The sequence below is a fragment of the Arachis ipaensis genome, chromosome B2, assembly GCF_059453495.1.
Source record: "Arachis ipaensis isolate K30076 ecotype BB chromosome B2, ASM5945349v1, whole genome shotgun sequence".
Classification (NCBI taxonomy): domain Eukaryota; kingdom Viridiplantae; phylum Streptophyta; class Magnoliopsida; order Fabales; family Fabaceae; genus Arachis; species Arachis ipaensis.
Window position 1 is genome coordinate 91768477 of NC_142437.1, and position 9005 is coordinate 91777481.

The window sequence follows — 9005 nt, forward strand, 5'->3', positions numbered from 1 at the left end:
CCCATACTGTTACAATACTCCAATCGTGTCCCAGCTTGGTCCCAATCCGGATGGGCAGCCCACTTTGCATGAACTCCTCCCACCCCTCCCCATACTTGCGTGACTGTATTCTCCGACTCCCCCTCATGAACTATCTCACATCCCTTCAAACCCGCTACTTCACCGTCCTTGGTACTAGCTGAATCCGGTACAACCGTATCCTTTTTGAATTTCAAAAAGGCAACGTCCACATCATTCAATAACACATCAGAGATTACTATTCTGTCCTCACCGTGCTCAGCCTCCGTAGGCCTACCAGTAACCAGTTCTGCCGCCGGGTCCCAACTACCCTCCCCCTTCTTCATGGCCGTGCCAGCGGTGCCAGAAACTTCATTCTTCGCATAGACACTTCTGCTTCTCCCCATGCTGACCGCACCACCCTCCTGTGGTTCTACCTCCTTCACAAAGATCTCAAACACCGTCTTCCCAACAACAATTTGCATCCATTCTCGGATTACATCGAATACCCCCGTCTCAACTTGAATCCTCCCTGCTTCAAACGATGCTTCTTCCCCCGTCATTACATCACACTGGACCACGTTGCCCCACTGCCCTCCTATTCTCTTGAACGTTTCCGGCGCCCATGCATGTAAAGGAATTCCGTAGCACTCCAGCCACGCTCGTCGAGTAATACACCGTTCCGATTCCTCCCAACGCGAGATCCTATGGAATACTTGCAACAAATTATCCATCTTGAATGTAAACACTCCCTCCGCATGCTGCACAGTATCAAATATTACCAGCACTTTGCACGGCCCGATCTCCCTAACATCCACAATGTTGGGCAGATTTTTAGACACCACCGTCTTCACTGATCTGAGGTCCACTGGGTGTAACGTGTGCCCCACTAAACTCCTCGCCAACCATTCCATATTTGCTTCGACTACCGGCACATCAATTCTTTTCACAGGTCTATTCCCCTCTGTGGCATTCTTATGGTCTCGCACTGGCTGTTCCTTCATAGCTTTGGCCGCAGCCACCCCATTCCCCTGATAAGCATCCACTGCTTCACCGCCATTGGGACTTGTTATTTCCTTCCGCACTGTGCCACCCATCTGAAACTGTCTTCGATACTTAGCTTCCCCGACGGTAATTACCTTCCCCCGTAATCTCCACTGGTTCATTTCTGCAATCGCCTTGAGAGCGCCCCCTTTTGTCGTGTACCAACAAAGGCAAATAAATAGATCACACCACTCTTATTGTTATTGCAAAGGATGTTTCTGTCAAATTAAAAAAAAAAAGAATAATAATTAGATAATAAGAAAAGTTTGGAAATTAACTTTTTTAATTCGGTGCTTTCTCTCGTACATAATGCAACAATACAAAAATACAGAGATATATAAGAGAGAAATCACGTGGGTCCCTCTTTTCCTTTTTCTTTTTTATTCTCATAATGAATGTTCTCTGTATCCTATATACAATTTCAATATATACGTGCGTATTCCCTTTAATTCAACGACCTTCTTTATTAATATAAATATAAAAAATATTTTAATTCCCTAAATACGTGTAAAACAGTAACAGTGTTGCCAAAGTATATATGGGCAATTCAAAATAAATTTTACCACCATTTCAAACGCAACGTGCGAAAATAAAATCGGGCATGTCAGAATTATTTTTGATGTGTAATCTCTGAAATGGGAGGATGGCATTTCTGCTTCATTGCCCACAAAATGAAGGAGTTCCATTTCTCCTTCTTACTATCAGAAAAATATTGAATACTATTAAATTTAGAATGATGCTAGATAATTAAAAAATAATTATAATATAAAAATATCACATAAAATTATTATTTTTTTAATAAATAAGTGATATACATTTTTTTATCACTTATCTTTTTTATTATTTATTATTTTGTTGTATATTTAAAGTTATTAATATTCTTTCTAAAATCAATTTCAGTTTTTCCCAAATCAAATCTCTAACATCTCTCAATCATATTATTATCCATTAAAATGCAATAATTATAAAAATTAAATTAAAAATTTTTAACAACTTCTACTATACAACTTATATTTTACCTATAGAATATAGACTATTAAAAAAGAAAATATAAAATATAAACAAAAATTAAAAAATAAATTTTTTAAAAATAATTATTAACTCGTTATATTAAAATCAATAAATTAGCATATATATGAATATTAAATAAAAATATTAAAATAATTAAAATCATGACCTATTAATATACATATGAGATAATTTGAAAAATACAATAAGACGTATAGTTTAAAATTTGATAATATTAATTATAAAAATTTATTAATTATAGACATCATATAGATATGAAATTATGAATATTATGAGTACAAATTATGGATGTTATTAACATGAAATAATGGATGTTATGTGTATGAATCTATGGATGTTATGAGTAAATTTATCAATTGAATAAATTAATTTAAAAATTTGATATTTTTTAAAATTCAATTATGATAAAATTTAAAAACATCTGTGTTAACTTTATAGTTACTTATGCAATAACTAAAAAATGATATGTATATGAATGTAATATCTAATAAACATGAATTTAATTTTTAGATGTTAGTTGTATGTAATTATGGATGTTATGTATATAAACGTATGAATGTTATGCATATGAATTTAGTTAGTATAATATAATTATAAATGCACATAAAAGCACAAAAAAAAATTAAATCAGTTTATTATCATACCTCATCAAAGCTAGTGTATTTTTCATATTCTCGAAAATTGGTTGACTGACAATAATCTCGTCGGATGAGTCCGTCTGTTATTCAAATTCTTCATCAGCACCTTCTACCATAGATACCGTATTAAGGTCGAATTCAAATGCCATACTATTTGTAATGATAAACGCGATTTCTTATAAAATTCCTTTTCTTATACACTATTGTGCTTGCAATGGTATTAGAGTGATGATTTTTGAATGATCATAATTAAATTAATGGAGGGTATATATTACAAAGAATCAAGTGCAATTAAAATGCCTTAGCGAAAATAAAGAATTAATTATTTTTTCGTATCTCCATTGATTGATATTAAATGCCTTAAGGGAAACAAAGAATCAAGTGCAATTAACTCAGTTAATATATATTATTATTACCGTCCATTATTATTATTATTATTATTATTATTATTATTATTATTATTATTATTATTATTAAATATAAAAATTAAATTATAAAAAGAAATATTAAGTATTGATTACAAGAATACCTAATAGTAAGGGATATGATATTATAATTAATATGATTAATAAGTGGAGTTGATAAGAATATGATAAGTGAAATGATAAGAGAGTGAGATTAAAAATAAAACTGTTATTAAGTGATGTAAATGAAGTAAATTATGAAAAGTTTTCGCTAATTATGGCTGAAAATTTTTTGTTACCAAACTTTTTCCTAAATTTATTAGTGGAATAACAAAAATAATCTGACAATAAATACATAACCGTCGGATTATTGCTGAAAAAATTCTTACTGTATAACTCTCGCCAATAATTAATTACCGTTAAATTTTTCAACCCAACAGTAATTACTGGAAGATTCTGCGGCAAATTCTTTGACAAAAAAATTTGGACGGTAATTTTAGTGTCACACTATTATTTCGTGCCGACTTACCGTCGGATGTTTTTCCCAGTAAATCTGACAGTAAATTCAATTTTTTTAAACTCAATTAGTAGTCAAATTCTAAATAATAAAAATCAAATAAGAATTTTATTTAATATCAAGTATACGTACAGAATAAAAAGTCAAATAAATAAGATACAATCAAGCAAGCATCACGTAGTATAAAACTTAGGCGAATAACCAAGTAATTGTGAAGTGGGAAGAGAAAAGAGAACTGATTGGACGTGTGAGCGAAATTACGAAATAAAGCCAACTAAAAATCACACTCCAATCAATAACACCAATCAAAGTTAGTCGCATTACCTATTTAACCAAAAAGTATAGAAACATGGTTGCTATGTACTGAAAAGAAGAAAAGAAGTTAGTTGAAAAAGAGTTAGTTGTCATGTAACATAAAAACACGTCTCTTAGAACTTGAAAATTTTTCAAAAAGGTAAGAATAGGCAAGCTCACAATCCAGCTTCACAAATCATGCATTATGCTAAAACGAATTATTTAAAGTACGTGTAGTGCACATAGTCAAGAAAATACGAGTCAACATGTCATCAAGGCATAAGCATAAGCAATTGATAATGAATAAACAAGAAAAACTTTAAAATAAAGTATATTCAATTATCAATGCTTTTAAACACTAATATTGCAAGATTGATATGGAAAAATGAAAAATCTCACGCCTAATATAACTCAAACCAATCAAGCATAAAAAAAAGTGAAGCATATGAGCTACATAGGTCAAAATATGTCAAACTTACAATAATAGGAAAAAGAAACCTTAAATATGTAAAATGCCCAAGTTTTGGTCACTTAGAGATTGAAAGTAGTCATTTCAACGCATTTAAGTAAAATTAAAAGAAAACGAAAATTGAAGCAAGAAATTGACCAAAAATGTTCAATACAAAATTTTTTGAGGCAAGATTGCAAATATTTGGTGTGCAAAATTACATTGACATAGAATATTGTCAATAAGGACCATGTAACACTAATTCCCAAATTCAATAACAATGACGCCGAAATTCAGCAGTGTTTATTAGAAATTCATCAAAACAACAGTCCAATCAATCTAAACAAATGAAATGCAAACTTAGAAAAGCCCGATAACATGATGAATTATCACTAGCAGCACAAAACGCAAAGCAACAATAAAACAGGAAATTGCCACATAATCAAACAGTTTCCAAATAATCTCAGCAGCACTTTCATAGCAATTCAGCAATTTACCATAATCCATCCACAAGCGAGTAAAATCCAATTGTCCCGACAATTCAAATTCAGAAAATTCAGATATAGCACAATGGACAAATAGAATTCAGACAATTGTAAACAAGTTTAGCAACAAAATTCAAAGAAACAGCAACCACGATTCAGAGTGTTTCAGCCACCATTCTCAATAAAAACAGCAAGTAACATAATTCAGCAACTAGTTCCAAACACGTTCAGCAAAAATTCAGACTTAATATTCCACTACAAGCTAAACTATTCTAACCTAATCACCTAAAATTGACTAAAGAGGAATCAAACTAACTAGACTAATTACGAGGATTAAACCAACAAAGCAAAACTAATCTAACTTCAGAAATTAAAAAGAAAATAAAGCAAAACCTAGAACAGGGCAGAAACAGAGTAGAAAAGCAAAGAGAAAGGGGGTTGCTGGACTGAGCAACAACAGCGGCCAACCACTGGGGTGGCGCTAGCGACAGTAACCGCAACCAAAAATGAGGAAAACAGGGGTTCCCTATGTGTAGCAGCCGCAACAGAGGTGGCACGACAGTAGTGACGGAGAAAAAGAGATGGTGGAGAGGTGCGATAGTGGTGGTCTGAGGAGAGAGGGGTTGTGATGGTGATATGGGAAGAAGATGGCTCAGATAAGAAGAAGAAAGGAGAAGAATAAAAGAACAGAAGGATGAAAAAAGAAGAAGGGGAAGTGGTGGCTGACGGTAAGGGTGGGTGGTCGTCGAAAATGGGTGAATGGTGGTGGTTGATGGTGGAAGGTGGCGGCGAGGGTGGTTCGCAGAGGAAGAAGATGGAGGATGTGGGAGGTGAATGGTGAGAGGAAGAGGAAGAAGAATGAAGAAGAAAGGGTTGTGTGTGTGTTGTGCGAATAGGGTTCGCATAAGGGGGGTATGATTGTCAAATTTGTGCGTATGCATCTGCCATGCGTACGCATGAATGGTGTGAATTCGCAAAGTGGTGCATACGTACAACGTGTGCGTACGCATGAATGAACGAGTGGTTGGTATGATGTGTACGCACAGTACTCGCACAAAAACAATTCAGTTCGGAAAAGGCGTTCGTGCGTACGTATAGCATTCGCATGATTCTCGCACAAAAACATTTTCATTCGGGTTTAGATGCCATGCGTACGCATTATCCATGCCTATGCGCAATTTTGGCCCTAGAATGGAATCATGCGTACCCATCTCTGATGCGTACGCACGATAACAACCTAAGCCTAAAAATAATTTTTCAACCTATTTTCTAATATCCTAGAGACCAAATTCAACTCAAAGATTATTTGTAGATTTAATAATTGTAACAAGGATAGAAAATCAAATTAAGAAAGCTACAAACTATTTCAAAAGTGACATCAAACAAGATATTCAAGCATGCAATTAATAATAAAAATCTTCCGAAACAAGCTAATAGTTAAGAGAAATATGTACAAGAATAGTAAAAATAAGTGAGGATTAGAAGATTTTACCATGGTGGGGTGTCTCCCACCTTACATTTTTATTTATTGTCCTTAAGTTGTACATTTTGGTGAGCTCTTGTCATGGAGGTTTATGCTTGGGTTCATCTTTATACTTCCACCAATGCTTGGACTTCAAGTATGCTCCAAAATTCCAATTGATGTGCACCATGCTTTGATGATATTGCGAACAAACCGAGAGCTCCCAAAGTTGATGATCCTTACTATGTATCCCGGGATCTCAAATCTTGTTTTTGCACCCGTCTTCTAGTTGATTACTATGTATGCCAAACCATCCTCCTAGATCCATTCAATTGAGCATTGCACCAACCTTGGAATCCAAACCTTGAGAGTTCAACCCTAGTGAGCCTTGATTTATGTTTCCAACCACTAACCATCTTTCTCTTGCTCTTCAATCCACAAAGAGCTCTAAGTTGACCATCCATTTTTAGCAAACCGTATTCAAGTGGGCCAATGAAACTAAAGGACATGATTTTTACCCACGCAAATGATGTGATAGATAGTGATGACTTAGGAAGAGAGGCTTCCAACGGCCTTAGGGATGTGTGATGCATGAACATCTTATACCCATTTTCTGCTTATTTTCTAGTTAAATTTAGTTAGAATTTAGTAAGTTTAATTATATTTTAGTGTTAAAATCCTCTTTGGATGATACTTGGAGTTGTTTTGGTGTTTTAATTATTTCAAAAGAAATTAGAATGAATTTGGCAGAGTTTTGTGCAAAAACAAAGGAAAAAGGTGGATGTTGTCAACCCTGACCTCCTTGCATACCAATGAGCATAACTTGAGCTACAAAGGTCCAATTGATGCGGTTCTAACAGAGTTTGAAAGCCAAATTTCAGAGCTTTCCAACAATATATAATAGTCTATACTTTTCTTCTGGAATCACTGCTATGAAGGGTGCTAAACACTGAGTTGGGCGTTCAGGGCCCAGGAAGACAGAACCAGTGCCCAACTCACTACCAATTCTGGCGCTGAACGCCAGTAGTACGGGTCAACCTCACCCAAAGGAGCATCTTTAGTGGGATTTAGCTTTTAATTGTTATCTTATCTTTTATTTTTGTTATTTTTATTTACAAACAAAATCTTTTAGATTTAGAATTTAATATCTTATTTTAGTTTCAAATCAAATTAGGTTAGATATAAAAAGGGAAAAGACTCACACTTCAGGGGGGATCTTCTCACTTCCGCACATTTCACTTTTCAGAACTCTTGTTTTCTCTTTAAGTCATGAGCCATTAAACCTCCTTGGTTAAGGTTAGGAGCTCTATTTATTTCTATGGATTAAGACTATTATTCTTCTAGTTTAATTTATATACTGATTCAATTTCAAGGATTACTTTCGTTCTTAATTTTATGAATCTGGATGGAACGAGAGTATGACCCTTATTCTAGATGCGTTCTTTTGACCCTTGGGAGAGGTCTCTCACCTAAACACATCTTGAAAGTAAATTCCTCCTAAATTGCTAATTACTTGAACTAATTTGGATATGTGACATATAATCCATTCAGCTTTGGGTAATTAGAGTTTTTATGGCCATAAACTAGATTCGAACTTAATCCTCTAATTGGAATCAAGTGACCAAGAGATTGTCAGTTGATGAAGGTTAGAGGAGACTAAATCACTAAGAGATTAGGGTTTAGTCAATTATAGTTTGCCATGGAATAAATCTTGCATAATTAAAATAGTGGGTAAGAAAACGTAATTCGAAAAAGTAAACATCTCCGATACCTTAACTGTTTCTCTCATTGTTTAATGCTATTTCAAATCACCAAACCAACTTTTCTGTCTGCCTAACTAAACCAATCAGTCGACCATTGTTGCTCAGTCTATCAGTCTTGGTGGGATCGATCCTCATTCACCTGAGGTATTTGAAGAACTGAAGATTGATGGTTTAGAAGTTATAGTAAACTCTCGTTTCAAGTATAGTTACTAAACCAAGCAATCAACCTTTCTTACAAAAGTTTTGGTTGTCATAAGTAACAAACCCCTTTAAAATTGATAACCGAGTATTTAAACCTCGGGTCGTCTTCTCAAGGAATTGCAGGGAAGTATGTTCTTATTATTGGTTATGAGTCTTGTAAATTGGGGGTTTTGAAAGTAAGGAAGCAGTATGTTAAATGATAAGAAAAATAAAATAGTAATAATAAAATAAACTCTTGGCAAGGCATTAGAATTGGAAGTCCTATCCTTATCAATTGTGATGAGAATTGGATTTTAATCCCACTTTGTTAACCTCTAACTATGAAGGTAAATCAAGTGGATTAATTAGCTTAATCCTCAGGTCCTAGTCAATTCCTATGGAAAGACTAGAGTTATTGGAGCAACTCTCAATTTCAACCACTGCTTTATTTGACAGCTCAAGCGTTACCAATTACTTAACCCAAGCCAAAAGGGAAAAATTAAACCTACTGGAATAAAAATGTCTTCAGATTGGAAGCAACAGTAACATAAATAAAAGAGAGCAATAATAAACTGAAATACCTCAAATAACATTAATTAAGAGAATTATCTGTAACATAGAAAAGTTCATAAATTAAATTGAGAAGATAATAAAAAGAAAAGTTGAATCTGATAAAAAGGGACAATCATGAAAGTAAGAAAAATCCTAAATCCTAATCCTAAGAGAGAGAGGAGAGAACCTCTC